The 17405-nt window shown below is 43.0% G+C and overlaps 1 pseudogene; it reads left to right on the forward strand.

Annotated features, from left to right (window-relative positions):
- The first annotated feature begins 16024 nt into the window (after positions 1-16024).
- Positions 16025-16125, forward strand: LOC118760733 (U6 spliceosomal RNA; annotated as a pseudogene).
- Positions 16126-17405: the final 1280 nt, after the last annotated feature.

A 17405-nucleotide genomic window follows, 5' to 3' on the forward strand; every position in this document is an offset into this window, starting at 1 on the left:
AGGAACATTGTCCTGTGGTTAGGAACGTTTCATGGTTTTACACAAGCCTACAAGCACACACACAGAGTTGATAAATCAGTTTAGAGCTTTTAAAGTTTATGCAAAGGACATTGCTTTCCACAAACACAGAATGAACCTGCATTAGTTCATGATCCAGTAACAGGCATCAGCCCTAGACTTTGGGTCAACAGTGATTGCAAAGAAAAAATAAACATGGGAGATACCATGATTTGGACCCAATGGAATTCAAAACAGGACAATGTCACATACAAGTTTTTACAAGAAAGAAGAAAAATACATGCTTTAAAAATTGCAAACAAACAAACCTAAAATTCTTTGAAGTAAAAAAGGATTCAGAGAATAATTAAATCAGTTACTTTAAAACTATGATATACTGAAGCATGAAACCAGCAAAACATTGGATATTATATCTGATAGCCTACAACTGTTTTGTTATATCAAAATTTACTTATTCTAGTAGCAATCTTGATATTGCTATTCTGCTATTTTGAGAGTGTTACAGAAGTCATAGCAATTTAAATTGGATGCAGAAAATGCATTTACAATGTTATAACTGAAGTGAATATTTTCATCGTATGAGAGAGAAAATAGAATCAGACCATTAAAATAAAGATTGATTTTATATGGCATGAGTTGCATTACTATTATCAACTTACTTTTTTTCCTGAAAAAAATGCACATTGAAGCAACCATAATGTATCATCAGTTGATACTCTCGCCATATTCACCATCTAAATGCCACTTCCCAATATAGGAATCTGGGGCTCCTTGCAGAAATAACTGACCCGAGGCCTGCAGCAGTGCCCACGTCCATTTGAACTGTCAGAAATTATGCTTTGCCGATTCAAAATGTTAGGATATTGGCAATTTAAAAGGGTTCACAAGATACACAATTAACCTGGGACATTTATTCATACAAAAGCAAAGAAATTATCACAGGTGAGCAAAGAGCTATCTATTTAAGAGTCAACTTGAAAATTGCATTCCCATTGGCCCAGGATAAGAAAATTTCTGCAGGCAGGAGAATGAGAACTATAAGGATTTGAATTACATTACAAAATTATATATATATATATATATAATATTATAAAATTATATATACTATATACATATATATACACACAAATACTACATACACATATATACAAGCACAAATGTTCATGAAGTCATAATTAAAAAGAGTAGCCATATTGGTCAACCTTGGGTGTTTGCAAGGGCACTGGCTCAATTATGAATATTGATACCAAAGAAAAGTCAAATCTTTATCTCACTTCCCTAGTGTGCTCTGCATTTCAGGAACTGAAAGAAATATTTGCTGAAATTACATTTGTTACAGAAAATTATTATAGGTCATAAATGTGGAAAAATGTAGACTTTAAACATTGCCATTTTGTGCCTGACGTAGCGAACAGGCATCAATATCTGGTATCGTGCACTGGGAAAAACAGACAGGGAAGCAGTTAATGAAAGGCTCGGGCTGACAATATCTCAAGCCAAATATTAGCCTCACTATGTATCAAAGTGTGAAAACAAGGCTGTGTTGCTGCCCTGTGTACACGCATGCACATATTCCTGCTTTTGATGAAGCATTTAGTCAAGGGAAGTTATGCATTCAACTCTACCTTCATCCACCTATTTTTCTACACAGTTTAATCAAGCACTTAGATCTACCTAGCATTTTTAAATAGGAAATAGGGTCAAGGTACATGTTAAGTAGCACTCTATGCAGTGAAAGGAACCTAAACATCGTTAAAATCTATAGTATTTTCAAGAATAAAAAGTACGGAGAAAAATGTATTCTGAGGGGTGAAAACTGTATTATACTTGGAGACTGAAGATCTTAGTTCTGAATTGGTTATTTATGAAGATTTTGTCTGTTTTCTCAGTTGAACAGGTCACAGTTGAATCACAGTTGCAGAAAAAGCAGGACAGCTGGTGGACTAGTGACAATAGATTCTATGAAGTTACCCTAGTTGGATTAAGGATGAGACCAACATTTCTGTGTAAGCACATCTCTACGATGTGCTCTGAAATACCCCAACACTAAAACAAGAAGTGAGTGGGGGATAGCTTAGAAATATAAAGGGATGGAAGGTTGGCAAACGCAGAATCTGGATGCTATCCTACTTTTGGGACTGTCTGAACAAATCTATTTACATAAAGCAGTAACATCGAGACGTATCAAAATGCAACTGTGGTTGTCGATGCCGCCATGCACACAGAGCCAGGGACCGATGCCAAGTGTCCCTTTGCCTTCACTGACTTTTGTGGTGTTTTGGTGGAGTCAGTTCTGAATCTGTTCTCATAATCTCTCATTAAATTGCAACCAATGAATTCTGGGTTTTTTTTCCTTAGGCATATGTTGAGACTAAGAAGCTCATATACAAAAAACTGGATTTTACAATTGAGATCCGAAAAAAAGCTTTTGACTATTTAGTAACTTCATTTCATAAACATTTATAATTAATTTCTGTAGCTATTAATTGGATTTTCACACTGTATGTCATCCTTATTAGAAAGAATTCTAGAGGGCAACTAGAGAGCCCCTGGGGATGTAGCAAAAAGAAATTAGATGTTGTTATCTTTCACTCTTACTATTTGTTACTCCAGAAGACTATAACATTTTCTGGGCGAGTTTGAGTGTGTGTGTGTGTGTCAACAAAGGCTTCTTGATTTTGGCCATTGCTCAGAGGCATCTGGGCGACCCTAATGCTCAGCTGTAGTGAGATTCAGAGCACAGAGCTGGCAGCTTCCTAGCAGTCTCTGAGGTTTAGTTGTTGCTCCATTAATTCAGTCCTGGCTACTCTCTTCACGTGTCATATAATCACGATAATGAACAGGAAGTGGCTCTTTGAGAAATGCACAATAGACAGAATCAATTCATCATGTTCTGTTAAATGAAAGAGTAACAATAAAAAAAAATTGGCTGCGACAGTGCAGAGTCCTCTGAAGGATTTATGAGGAGCAGAGAGCTGCACACAGGCTGTCCAGCAGTGGCCTCTGCCCAGAGCACCAGATGACTCTCAAGAATTAACAGCATGCTTCAGCACCCTTTAACAACCATGTACAAGGCAAGCACACTCATTTACATCATGCAAACACCTATGTTTGGAGGCTGTGCCAGTAGAAATTTCTGTAGGTAAACCCCAGAGCCTTTGGAGATGAACTAAATGAGACAGGAACATTGGGCTGCTGGGCAAAGAGCCCGTGAGCGCCTCAGGTTAAAGAGTACACTGGCAAAGCTACAGAAGGGCAATAGAGTCACAAAGTTGAAAAGAAATTTCAAGATTTCATCATCTCTGCTAGACTTGCTCAATTAGATATTCAACGGATGTTTCATGTCATCTTTGGACATTTTTAACTATTAGAAAGCTGTTTGTATTGAATTAAGATCTGCCTCTATCCGATGCTATCAAAGATAATACACTAAATTTCATGAACTAGGGCAACCATTTTACCTAGCAATGAGGATGCCTAGATCCACATTAGAATGTGGATTTGATTCTCCGCCTCAGCTGTTGACTCCAACATGCCGCAACAGACTCCTGTTCCGCTTGGCGTGGCGCCTGGTAAGCACTGCAGGTCTTGGGGACATGAATGCATTAACAGAAGGGCTCCATTCGTCCATCTCTCTGTGTCCCCCCGTCTCTGTCCTCAAAGAAATGAACAGTAAAGTACATGAATTTAATAACATTTTATATTGAGATTAGTAGCCTTGTACTCTTCCATAAAATTCTCTCCTCTGAAGTCATCATAAACTGTGTTTTAAACTAAAGATTCCATTCTTATGACATCTGTATTCTTATCAATGTGAAATTCATATTATTTAAAAATAAATATCCATAAAGTGAAATAAGGGTGCAATTTTATTTTTAAATCTAAATACTCATTGCTTTAGCAAATCATTGGAAATAATGTTTGTCCCATTCTAATTTCAAGAACTACAAAGTAACATTTATCAGGAATAATGTAGTTATTTATAACTTTGTGTTAAATTGTATATTTACATGAAATGAAGGAATTCCTAGGAAATAATAACTTAATAAAGAAACAGGAAACGTGAACATTTTTAAATCCTATTAAACCATGGAATCTGCTGCACAATCTTGCCATAAAGAAAGTGCCAATTTGAACATTGTCATGAACAAGTTATGACTTCTATTCAGTAACAAAGTCAGAAAACTTTCTAAACTTTCCAGAGGACAGAGGGTGCGGGAGGATTTTGGGTTGCCATGAAGCCGTGATGCCAGCCGTAGTCAGAGGACAGGGACGGGCTCGAGCACCTTGAGCTGGAACACGATCGGCAAATGCCATCCCTGCTGACAGAGACAGAGTTCAACCAGGACACAGACTAGCAAATCCAACAAGATTTAATATCTCCCAGCCCCAACTTCCTTCATCCCTAACGATGACTGTGGTTTTATTATAATTATTGATTATAATAAAATAAGTGATTTGATGTAAAAACACTAAACAGTGTTGCAATGCAAACAAGAAACGAAGAACCAACACTGGATTATGAAAAGAACTATAATAGATCAACAATGAAAACACAAGCAAAAAACAATAAAGACCAATCTTTACCTAGCAAAATAGCCTCAAGAAAATAAGATATTTACATCTTATTAAATTCATGAAGAGCTACAAAGTTACATGAAAAGATTTCAACAGATTCGGAAAATGCAAGCATATTAAGTGTACACACACATGCTTGTGGAAATAAGGGCATAGAAGTTGGATAAAATGAATCTACAGAAAAGCTACTGCAGGCCTCCTTTCCTATCTCTGCCTCTTCCCCTCCCCTTCCTCTCTGCTTCCCCATTTCCTCTCCCCTCCTTGTTATTCTTCCCATTGTGAAATAATTCTGTAGTTTCAATTACACAAGCCTCAAAGTAGACCGAAGTCTTGTGGTGCTCTGTAACAAAGTAGTGTTATTTCATCATGCCACCAAACCATAGGTCAGCATCTCCCGGGAATATGAGCCTGATTTCATGGTCATGCATGGAGCTGTGTCCACGCAGGATCCGGGAGGCAGCACCTGTGTCCCTTGCTTCAGGAATATGCCAAGGTCTCTGGCATCTGCTTTGCCTCCATCTCTTGGTACCACCTCAGGCAGAAGCTCTGCAGGTACTGAAACAGAACATCTCATCTGGTGGAAAGTTCCCGAGTCTTGGGATGTTCTGAGTCAGCAAGTTCTAGTCCACTCGGCTGTGTGTGATGCCTGTCTCACCTTTTCGGTGCAAGTCCCTGACATCCTGCCAGACCCAGTGGCAGGAACTGAAAACCAGCAGATTCGCGCCTTCCAGCTGACGCTCAGAACCTGAAATCACTCTGGTTGGCTGCCTCTCAATATTCTAGGGAGGCACTTGCAGAAACTCCTCATTCCAGGAAAACCTCCTGCGTCTGTCTTGCTTGATTTCCCTGGCTAATTTCTTCGCTGACTGAAAATCCTGACATCACTGATCCTTTGAAAATTTGCATTTAGATCTCTTCATTGTGCTTTTCTTTGCTGGTGAATATTGAAACATATTTTCACTAATATTCATCTCTGTCAGCTTCCAGAGCCAGATCTGTCCTTCATCCTAATTTTTTGTCGGTAACCATCAGTCAGGCATTGGCATTGGCAAGCATTGGGTATACAACTTCCTGAATCTCTACTCATAAATACTATGTTTGCAATTAATTTTGTAGGAAAAGGGACAGCAAACTAATTGTGGCCTCTGGAAGCCAATTGCACTCTAAAAAGAAGAAAAATTATGGCCACATCTAGTAAATGCTAATGTAACTATTCAATGCATAATTTGATTCCCCTAGTTAAAGATAATTGCAAAATTAGAGTAGCAGGAATGAAAATGTGAATTCTTATTTTATTTTTGGTTTATACAGTGTTTTCATGAAATCAGTTTGTTAAAAACTTACATCACCCGTAGTCTTATTCAGTCATAAATGCCAATGGAAGGAAATGTGTGAACTTTACTGTTTTCATGTTGTATCTTCATTATAGCTTTATTCAGCCAAAAGTGGCTCTTTATTATCAAGCATTTAGGGTTGTATGAAGAATGCAAGTAATGCCCCCTACCAAACAGATTTTTTTTTTTCTTATAAGTGGCAAAGTTTGGATCAATGTGCAAGGAGTGCCCAGTTGTCATGATTGCAGCAGCAGAGGACAGGTGTGTCTGCAGCGCACTGGGGAGTTCCAGAGCCTGCACCAGAGAATTCACAGAGGACTGTGCTGGGCTGCAAGCTGCAGGTCATGCCTGCCTTCCTCCTCTCCCTCCCTCCCTCTTCCACTTTCATATTCTTTCTCCTTTTCTTCTGTCTAATTTAAACAAAATCATTTGGGAAATAATGTATTACAGACCAAAATGTATACAAAATGTTTCTGCTTTATTAAGGAGACTCTCTGGAAAACAAACTAATAACCATGGCATACTGAGACAGCCATGTGATATAAATGAGGCGGTGCTACAGATCACAGAAGACGACTTGCCCTCAGGAGGGATCTGTGGGGAAACAGCCCTAGATGCTGATGTCTGAGTTCTAAAACCGGTGTGCAGAGCAACCGCAGGGGTCAATGAATCTCAGAGAAACAAACCGGTTTCCTTGCAGTATTTTAACAATTATTTCCCATTTATTTGAATGCAGAGCCTATTTTTTTTGAAAGATTTGGGGAGAGGCAGAGGAAAAGAGACGAAGGAGAGAGAGAGCGATCTTGCATCCACTGGTTCACTCCCCCGGATGGCTACAAGAGCGAGGACCGGACCAGTCTGAGGCCTGTGAGCCAGAAACTCCATCCCACATGGGTGACAAGGTCCCAAGCACTCGGGCCATCTTCCACTGCTTTCCTAGGTGACTTAGCAGGAACTGGGACGATAAGAAAGCAGCTCGGACTTCTACGGGATCTTGAATAAGGAATGTTGGCTTCCCAAGCAGTGACTTAATTTGGATGACTGCAAACTAATGCCCCAGCCCCAGCCTTCAAAACTAGCTATAGATGACAATTAAAGAGTGACAATTAAAAAGCTAGGAAATGAGAGTAGAAGGGTTTGCATGTGAGCTGAAAGTTGTACTGTGAAACTGGCTATCCTGGAAACCACAACTCCAGGAATATCTTTCTCTGTATTCTTCTGGCCCTAAGTCAAATCATGCTAGATTGGACTATGAAAATGCATTAGCAGACAACATTCATTAGCTGCAGTGGAGAAAGATACAGCCGTGTTTGTTAGAGCTGTCTTTCATTTCCCATCCTACTTGCAATTCTTCTTCATGACAAATGACTGCTGAGCAACAGTGATCCCAGACTATCCTCAGTGAATCTTTGCATGAACTCACAGAGGCAGGCAGCAGCTGCCAGCGTCAACAGATTTCCATGGATTCTTCCTCTGCCTGCAGCCTTTGAGACTCTGCCCAGAAATCTGGAGAGATGCAGGTTCCAGTCTTACCCCATTCATGCTCTGCAGAGATGGATGGTGACCGTAACTGCTTTAACTCCCTTTTTCAGAACTTTGTTTGCTGTTACTTTCACAGTTTTTCAAGATCTAATTCCCTAACTCACAATGATTATTTATTTATTTATTTATTTATTTATTTATTTATTTATTTTTTACTTTCCCTCATAGACCTGTTCTTTCCAAAAGTAGTGCTAGGTCAGCAGAATTTTCCAGACCTGCAGTTAGTCCTTCGCCACGCTGATCCAGGTCATGGGGAGCATGCCTGGGCTGCAGTGGCATGGAGGGCTTCCTGCACTTCTATCCATGCACACCTGTCAGCATGCACCGTCACAGTAAATGTTAGTAAGAAGAAAAAACACAACGGAATTGATTGGCAGCTAATAAGCATGCTAGAAATCTTAGAGACAAAAACAGTGACATCATGGATTTAAATATTCCAGTAAAGATAAAGAATGGTTCTCATAACAGTGAGATCCTCATAGCGATCTTGTGGAGGCTAGCCTCCAGAATTGAGATGTTTGATAGCTGCACATGTAGTCTCATCTAGTGGATGGCAAGATCTCCATGTCCACATGCAGAGTCCACTAGCTGAGGATTCGTGGGCAGATTCCCGTGTGATTGAGGACCAGCAACCCCTGCATTCACCAACTCTCTTCTGCTCATAGAACAGCCAACTCTCCCCTTACACCAATTCCCAGGTGCCTTGCCTAGAAAAGCTGGGACGGCTTCCTCTGAGCTACACACCTTACAGGAGGCCTGTGCTCATTCTTAGCTGGGACCCAACCTCACCAATTAATGTACAAACTTTCAATTTTCTAGTTAACTAGGCATTCCAATAATTTTCCATGATGCTCTGCGATCCAAAGCAATGCTTGAGAATTCCGTTCATCAAGCAACATATCCCTTAGTGTGTAATCATTGATTTATTTATATTTATGTCTTTCTGGGAAGTAGTACATATAAAAGCTGAAAGAAAAAAGATCCACTTTGGTCTATGTAATCATGTTTCATTGCTATGGCACATGTGTACCTGTTGGACACAAGGAAAATTCTTGGACCTTGGGCTCAGATTGGATTTCAAATTGCAAATAGAGGTTCACACAGTCCTTGCTTTTTGTCTCAGTGAATGTCTGAAATCTATTTCAAAAGTCATGATATCACTGAAAAGACCACAGCACAATCAAATGTTGGAACTGGTGAGCCAGTGTTTGGCGTAAGTGTTTCACAAACTGTTTGGTTCACTTGACACTTCTTGTGGCTCCCATGTGAATGCAATACAGTAACCTGAAACAATTCTGTGCCAAGTGTAAAAATCATGGCTGCACTCCTACAAATATAATCCAGTGCAAAGCATGCCCAGAGCAACAGGAACCAAGTGTTACCAATCAGAAAATGAAGCACATCCCAAAGGGACTGGAACATTTTTTTTAAAGATGTATTTATTTTTATTGGAAAGGCAGATATACAGAAGGGAGAGACAGAGAGGAAGATCTTCCGTCCAATGGTTCACTCCGCAAGCAGCCAATGGCTGGAGCTGAGCCAATCAAAGCCAGGAGCCAGGAGCCAGGAGTTTCTTCCAGGTCTCCCACACAGGGGCAGGGTCCCAAGGCTTTGGGTCATCCTCAACTGCTGTCCCAGGCCACAAGCAGGGAGCTGAATGGGAAGTGGAGCTGCTGGGATTAGAATCAACGCCCATATGGGATTCCAGTGAGTTCAAGGTGAGGACCTTAACCACTTCGCTATCATGCCGGGCCTGGGACTGTAACATTTTTCACAATTTACAGTGACCCGGCTGGCGAAATACACATGGAAGTGGATCTTAAATGTGCTAAATTGAGCCCTGATAAAAAGTATGTATTTCTGTACAGTTAATGACTGTGTTTTAGGCCAGTAGGTTTTATGGCACTTTGTTCATTTTCAGTAAATAACCAGAATATTTTGATGATAAGCATTATGACTGCTTTTTTTCTTGGTACTTTTAAACCATCATGGTTTTAATGTGGAATGTGTGTGAGAAGAAGGAACTTCAGATGTGTGGGGATTGACTTAGTCTTGGGGTAGAATGAGCTAGAACAGTCTAAACAGCACTCCCTGAGTGTGAAATAAGCACTTAGCTGTCACTGGAAGGATGCTGTGGTCTGAGGTCAGACATGACATGTAACAAAATACCTTGCTCTCAGTACTTTCAGAGTAACAGAAATGTAGTGATTGCGGTTCTGCAGCTTGGGGTTCCAGATTAGGACTCCGATTGGAGGCAACTCTTGTTTGTCTTCATAGGGGCGAGGGACAAACAGGTTGCCCAGGCATGTTCTCACAAATTCTGTCTTGTGGCTAACTACCTCATGACTCAATCATCTGTAAAAGATGCCTTCTCTTAGCATGGTGCAGCTTAGACTCCCACGCAAGGATGTAGGAGGGGGACTGCCACAATCAGGCGGACCTGAGTGAGGTGGAAGGCAGCCTAGAACAGCACAGCCCTGAGGGTCTGGAGGTGGAAGGCAGTGAGCAGTTCAGTGAGTGTTCAGACATCTAGTCTGGGAGTCAGACCCCAGGATGCTTCATCTTAGCAACCGACATTTTCCTGGAGCTCTTGAGAAGTGAGGGACTGACCCAAGACATCAGTCTATGGGTGTGCGTTTCTGTGTGGGGAAGCACTACAACATCCAGTACTTATGTGAGCTGGACAGCTGTGCCACAAAGCACATGAAATGGAATCCATTAGTTTTGTGGAATTTTTAGCCCAAATTTTCCAACTGACTGAAACCTAATGATCATGGGTTTTTGAATATGAAATGTTACTTAGTAGGATGCAGACTTGAGTTTAGTGAGTTTCATTTTCATATTAGTGTCTATCTATCAGAGAGTGAATGGAATATCCCGAGCCCTTCCCCATATGCCTGCTTGTCACAGGCAGTTTACACTTACTTGTGTGTCACATCTACCTCATCCTTCACTCTCTCAGACCTAGTGCTAGACAGCAGATGGGCAAATAGGAGCTCCAGCCCACCAGCCTCTCTGAAGCCTGGGCTGTTCCCACCACTTCCCCAGAGCTGGGATTGCCAGTGTTGTAGCGTGGCGTGGCCTGCTGACACCCCTCAGCTACCCCAGGGCAGGTAGGGCAGCCATGGCCTTGTGTGGAGGGCTTCTAGTTCATGGTTTTTGTTCCACGTTTGCTTTCCTGACTCCAACCAAGGTCTATGACAGCTCAACAGGTGATCAGCCCCCGCCAGGTCTCACACACACAGTTTGCATGGCAGTGTGAGGTGCCACCTGGGACTTGGAGAGCAGACCTTGGGGTGGTAGGACGTGGCAGGAGCTATCGCTCTCAGTCCCCTATACTCGGAAGCACAGAGTTTTCACATAGATTAGCAGTGGCATCTCCAATCCTGTAGAACAGATTGATGAAAAAGCAGATGTCACACAGGAGAGACAGTGGTTGGCACCTCCTGTGTACGATTAACCTTCTCTGCCACCAGGAAATCAGCTGCCATGAAAAGGAGCTTCATACATGATCCATCTCAGTCCTTGAGAGAGACAGGCTCATGCCCCTTGCTCCTTCAAGGCCCTGCTACACAATCCGGAGATCAACCAGGGTCCAGAAAAAACATGGTTAACCAGTTAGCCAGAAGGCACTGGATGCAGCAGAAGTCAGCCAGTGACCATTCCTGTTCTCCTTCAGCAAGTCTTTACCCATTTTACCCATGGGAGGCTCGTGTCCCAGCTGCTGGCCCCAAAGGTGTGTCACTGGGGGCACGGAGGGGAATGTGACATCTTCAGGAACTCATAGATAAGGACAGCATAGGCAGTCATCGTAGTCACACATTTTGAATAACAACTTAACACCAGGCAACGAGACCAGAATCCTGCCTGGCCCTGTGAGAGCAGGTTCCAGGGCACAGGCATTTTCCCAGAAAATCAGGAACAGCTTTCTCAAAAGCTTGGGGTACAAGAAGATCCATATCAGGTCCTTTGGGACAACTGATTTTGAAGTGAGTGCCCGCTGGCCCGAGGAGGGGCAAGAGGTGTGGCAGGAGGTGTCCTGAGTGCCCCACTGCAGGATCCTTGCACACTGCCAATATCACCCTTCATCTTGTAGGCAGTAGCGGGATTCCTGTGTGATGCTGAGCTGCAGAACAGTGTGAAGAGAGGGCCCCTTGTGGAGGCTGGCAGCAGCATTGACATCTTCAAGTGAGACAAAACCAGGGAAAGTTCTGTGATGCTGAAGTAGTAGCAGATAGAAAATGCATCAACATGCTGGGGACTTGTATAGGAGACCCTCCTTTTGAGGTAGGAATGGCCCCTGGCACGCCTTCTAGAACCTTCCATTTCCCCCAGGAGCAATCTTCTATTCTGTTACCCACATCTCCAATTAAGCAGAAAAGAGCAGGTGGCCTCTCGTGAGCAGCCAACCATGAAGTGACATTCACTGACAAGTCAGTCATCAGGTTTCTGACTGTGTCAATCTTGAGAGTGTATGGAACAGCTGCTTCGGTTCAGGGGCTGTGTGACTTTGAGAAGTTCCTTAAATACTCTCCTATTTTGTCAGCTGTGTACGAGGGAACGTAACTCAGAGGTCTAGTGAAGTGCGTGAGATGACGCTCTGGATGTACCTGCTGCCCATGGCCAGCAGCTACGGCTGCTTCATAAGATGCCAGCGTCACACAGGCCTCATGAATGCACCACGTTTCCAACACAGTCAGATAAAATGTGCAATCGTTTCCAAAGGGACGTGGGTGGTAAGCCCCTGATTCCTAAAACTGACACTCTTCCAGGAGATTTGCCCGGATGAGAAAATGGTGAGAGTCAGCACCCAGTGCCCTGTATTTGAGGCGTTCCGAAGAGGGTGAATTCAGAAAGGACATGATGATTTAAGGTTCTCCGTGGCTTTATTTGGGTCCCTTGGTAAGAAGGAAGGCAATAGCAGTTCTTGATGAGTTATACTAGAGAAACGAGTGAAGGGCCAGCAACGAAGCCAACGATCATGGCGCCAGTATCAAAGCTGTGGCTTTGCTGCCCTGCCTTCCCTCTGTCTCTCTCATTCTCTTCACGGGCCTTTCACTTGTCTCCCTTTGGTTTTCTTTTATGGGAATTCTGCAAGATTGTCTACCTGGTGCTAGCTGATTCCCCTACTCAGCTGTCATGTCACCTTGTGGGAACACCTGTCCAGAGAGGCCGTGTTCAGTGACCGAAGGGGACAGGCAGTGTTAACCCATCCTGCAGTTGGCCAGCATGTGACCAGACCCCATCACAGTGCAGGTGGCATCAGTGTTTAGATGAGGAAGGCTGCAAGTTACACTCTCCATGGGCAGATATAAGACTTTCTGAACCACTTCACGTGACACTGAGACAGTCACCAGTTATAATCCAGTATGACAGTCCTACTGTGTGTATGTTTGCCTTCTCCACATTTTCATGAGAACCCTAGCTGCCCAACCCTGTGGAAAGTCATAGCAGTAGGCTGGGCTGACCTTGGGTAGCTGGGATGGAGCAAAGTGGGCAGGAGGAGTGTGTAAGTGGCAGACCCTGGGGACGTGGGACAGAACACTTGCTCAGGTGCTTTGAAGGAGCAGGGAGGGTTATACCACATGGCTTTGCCTGAACAGCTGGAGGCACAGGCACCCTGCTCTGCACCCTCTCCTCCTGAGAAGGCACCAAGACAAGAGGAGCACGTTGCTTGGGTGTTCCTGCAGGACCTAGGGGAGCCATGCCAAGGCCCTGGCCACCATTAGCATCATGCAGGAGGCCTTGGAATTCCCCTATGCATTTGCGATGTAAACGTTCACATTGATCATGAAAACAAACACTGCACTGTAATATCATCACTGCCTACGCACATGCTGTCAGGGAACTTATCAACAGCTTTCAACAATGAGCTTTTAACCCTTACCTAGAAGATCCTACATGTTGCTGAGTAGTGCTACTGATTTCTGACTTCTCCATATTTTCTGGACACAGCCACAGGTTGCCTGGCTCCTCTTCAGTTTCTGTGCAGTCCCCACCAACCACAGGACCTGAGGACAGAACCGGAGCATCCTTTGACAAACTTCTTGTGGCAGGTAGTGGTACTGCTGGGGGACCGTTATACAGGGAGATTCTGATCTTGCTGGGTCTTTGTAAAAGTGTAAAGTAAACGGTTGTGTGAAACCGCAGGGTCTTGGACTTGCTTATCACAGCAGTGGAGCTCTCCCCCTCCTTAGGCTTGGCAGCAGAGGGAGGGGTGCCTGGCTCAGCCTGGGACACTCAGGCAGAAACCCTAGGGCCCAGGCAGCACAAGCAGGTCATGGCATTCCTTAGATTTGTCAGGAGGGTCAGTCCTAGCTCTGGAGTCCAGTCTGACGGAGGCTCTCTGACCAGTCACTTTGCTGACAAAAGAGTGAATGTCCCATGAACCCAAAGGAAGGCGCTGACCCAAAGGCCAGCCTGCTGTGGCGCTGGGAGCTCTGTACTGAGCTAAGACATCAGTGTTAATGTTTGACTTTGATATATTTTTAAAGCAACAACTCACATCTTTTCCTGAGCAAAAAATGATCATGCGAAATGTAATTATATTTGTAGCGCAGCTTGGAGGCAGAAATTAGAGATAACATATCTAACAATCAGTACAGCCGATGCATTCACAGGTTATGGTGGGCTGTGACTCGGCGTCACAGTCATGCTGAGTGGACATCAGTGCAGCCCAGGAGCGTCCAGGGTCAGTGTCTGCGAACACACATGGATCCACTCAACCTGCAGGTCAGCATAATAAAGCTGCATCTCAAGATGAAAAATGCTCGTCTTTGTTGATTGTTAGTTTAGATATGTGATCACAGTATTTTATTCTGCACTCTGAAAGCGTAATGCAAGGACAGGATTCTGATTAGCTGAAAATTAATTGTGTTCGGAGTTGCTTTTGATTACACTGTGACCCTATCAACATGTATCTGATAGTTAATTTTTATTACTCATGTGTTGTGCAAAAATATTGAAGAAGTGTCTGACAGTTTCTTGTGTTAAATTCAAGAGTGTGAGAGTGCATGCATGTATAAAAGGTATTTGAATATTTAAAATTTAAGATTGCACATATGGGATAGCTTACCTTCTGCCACTTCAGAATGGTCTGTATGAACAAATGGAGAGTCACATTTTAGTACAACAACTACTCGACTGTAGGGCCTTTCTGAAGGGAAACATCGTGCTCCACAGGAAGCAGTGTGAGGTCATTGTGTCTCAGTTGCAGCAACATCACCAGATTCTCTGAGAATATGCTGGAATCATCCAGACGGGTCTTCGCTGTATCTGTGTTAACTGGCAACAAGGCCAGGCAGGTGGTGAGGTATGGTTGCCATTGTTCCATGAACTTGGTGCCCACTGGGAGCATGGAGGGAGACCTTGTCACAGCCATCCCGATCACATTACATAAACAGGCTTTGGCTGCCTCCTTCCCTGGCAGCATCTGCTCCCACCCGGGTTCCCTTGTGTACGGATTTTGTTTTGTCCAACACAGTGATTGTGAGTAATGGATTGGACTGAGCCTGATAATGCATGATGTAATCATCAGAGGGATTTAATTATCAGCACACGCCAGAAATTTAGAATCAGTATGAACCATGGGAGTGGAGAATTTCCACAAGTCACTGGTAATGCTTTTCCCTGCCCACAACCTCCTGAAAAGCTTTTTAAAAAGGTGATTTATTTTACTTGCAAATTTCCACAGAAAATCTGCCCCAGGCTATGTTACTTCTGCACTGTCTCCCCAACTGCATTCACGCCCAGTCCAAGCCCACCTGAACAACGATCAGTGCTGGTGGCATCCGTTCACTGAGTGCTGGCCCTCAAGAACGAGGGCCACTAAACAGATAATGATCAAGCATCCTCTCATCCCCAAGACATCCTCTGCAGAAGATGTGGCTCTCTGTTTTCAAGATGGATGAACAAAAGACATAGCCAAGCGTTCAAGTTGCACACTTCAGGTAACAGGCTAAAATAATCATCGATATCTGTTATTGAGACCAGCAGTGATCAGTTCACTTATAAAGCAGTGTGTAAAAGCTCAACTTCCATAGAGAAAATGTTGAAAGATTTTATTTTATCGGAAAGGCAGATCAGCTTTATGAGGGGAAAGAGAGGCAGAGACACAAATTTTCCATCCATTGATCCACTCCTCAAGTGTCTATAAGGCCAGAGCTGAGCCGATCCAAAGCCAGGAGCCAGGAGCTTCTTCCGGGTCTCCCACGCGGGTGCAGGGTCCCAAGGTTTTGGGCCGTCCTTGACTGATTTCCCAGGTCACAGGCAGGGAGCTGGATGGGAAATGGAGCAGTCAGAACATGAACTGGTGCCCATAAGGGATCCCATTGCTTTCAGGGGAAGAAAAAAATCAATTGAGCCAAGGCACCAGGAACCAAGAAGCTAGTTGTAAAAATTCGAATACTGTAAAATAAGCAAATTATACCACATAGAGTTAGTGTGTCCATATAAAGACGGGCTTTGATGATTACTAAATTCACTAAGGAATAAGTGGACAGATTCAGGGTATTGTACACCTTTTAAAACAGGTGATAAGAATTTAGGTTAAGGTGCTTAGTTAGGCAGCACATATACCAAAATTGGAACGATACAGAGAAGATTAGCATGGCCCCCGCGCAAGAATTTAGGTTAAGAAGTGAAAACAATGGTCACAGATCAAGAAATACACAAAATATTGAATATTTGAAAAGCTTTATTGATGAGTGATTATTGGTTGGCCCTGGGATTCTAAATGTTTACTTTGGGATCTCTAGGGTCTTCGGCCATTTGTGTCACCAGGCAGCTTGCACAACTGTCACTCTCATGTGCCTCTTTCTTCGGATATCTTCCTCCCGATCTCCTAAATGGCTCTCCCTCAATCTCAGCCCATTGGTGCTCCTCTTCTGAGGAGAGAGTGAATCCTCGGGTAGTGAGAGTTCATAAACAGTGAAGCATTGGATATAAGTCCATTCCACATGAAGCACCAACCCCGTGTCTTTAAGTCATTGACTATACGAACATGGGAGCAGATACACTTGAATTAATTTAAATAGGAGCAGGATTTCAGTTTTCGCTAAAGACTGATTTTATGACACAATTTGATAGGCTGTGGAATTTCACTTACCCCTCCCCCAGGTTTCCTCCCCACCCACAGATTTCCCACATATTATTACAACAGTACAGTCCTTCATAAGCAGTCATAACCCCATCATTCTGCTATTTAAGTGTACCCTGACATCGCAGGCATGAACAATGACAGAGTCCAGCGTCCTGTTGTCAAGACACATCCAACAATTTATTTGGGAGTCCGTCTTGGATTTGGAAGTAGAGATGCATGCTGTGTTGTATCTTCACGCCTGCATATGATAGTGTCTATTGCAGTTACTATTCATCTCGCTAAGTGAAAAGCCATAAAACAAAATCAACAACAGGAAGAAACTTAAAACTTTTACTATGCCATGAAGTTATGTAATATGCTACTGAATGTGTCACTGAAAAAAAGGTAAAGAATGTAAACAACAACAACAACAAACTTCTTGGAGAAAATGATGCCACTCTATGACCTATGAGTCAGTGAAGAATTTAATGAGAGAAAAGAAGCTATTCTGAAGAAATTAAAATGAAAACAAAACTGTCAAAACCCATGAGGTGCAACAAAAACAGGCTGTTGATCTTATATTTTGCAGGTAGGTTTTCTTATGTCAGAGAGAAACTATGATATTTGTTCTTTTGGGATTGACCCATTTCACTAAGCATAATGGTCTCTAGTTGGGACCATTTGGTTGCAAATGGTAGAATTAAGTTTGTTTTGTTGGCTGAGTAGTATTCAATGGAGTAGATGTACAACAGTTTCTTTAACCACTCCTCTTTGGACTGACATTTGGATTGTTTCCATGTCTTTACTATTGTAGATTGTGCTGCTGTAAATATAGGGTTACAGATCCCTTTCTG

Source organism: Ochotona princeps, chromosome 8 (assembly GCF_030435755.1).
Source record: "Ochotona princeps isolate mOchPri1 chromosome 8, mOchPri1.hap1, whole genome shotgun sequence".
Lineage (NCBI taxonomy): Eukaryota > Metazoa > Chordata > Mammalia > Lagomorpha > Ochotonidae > Ochotona > Ochotona princeps.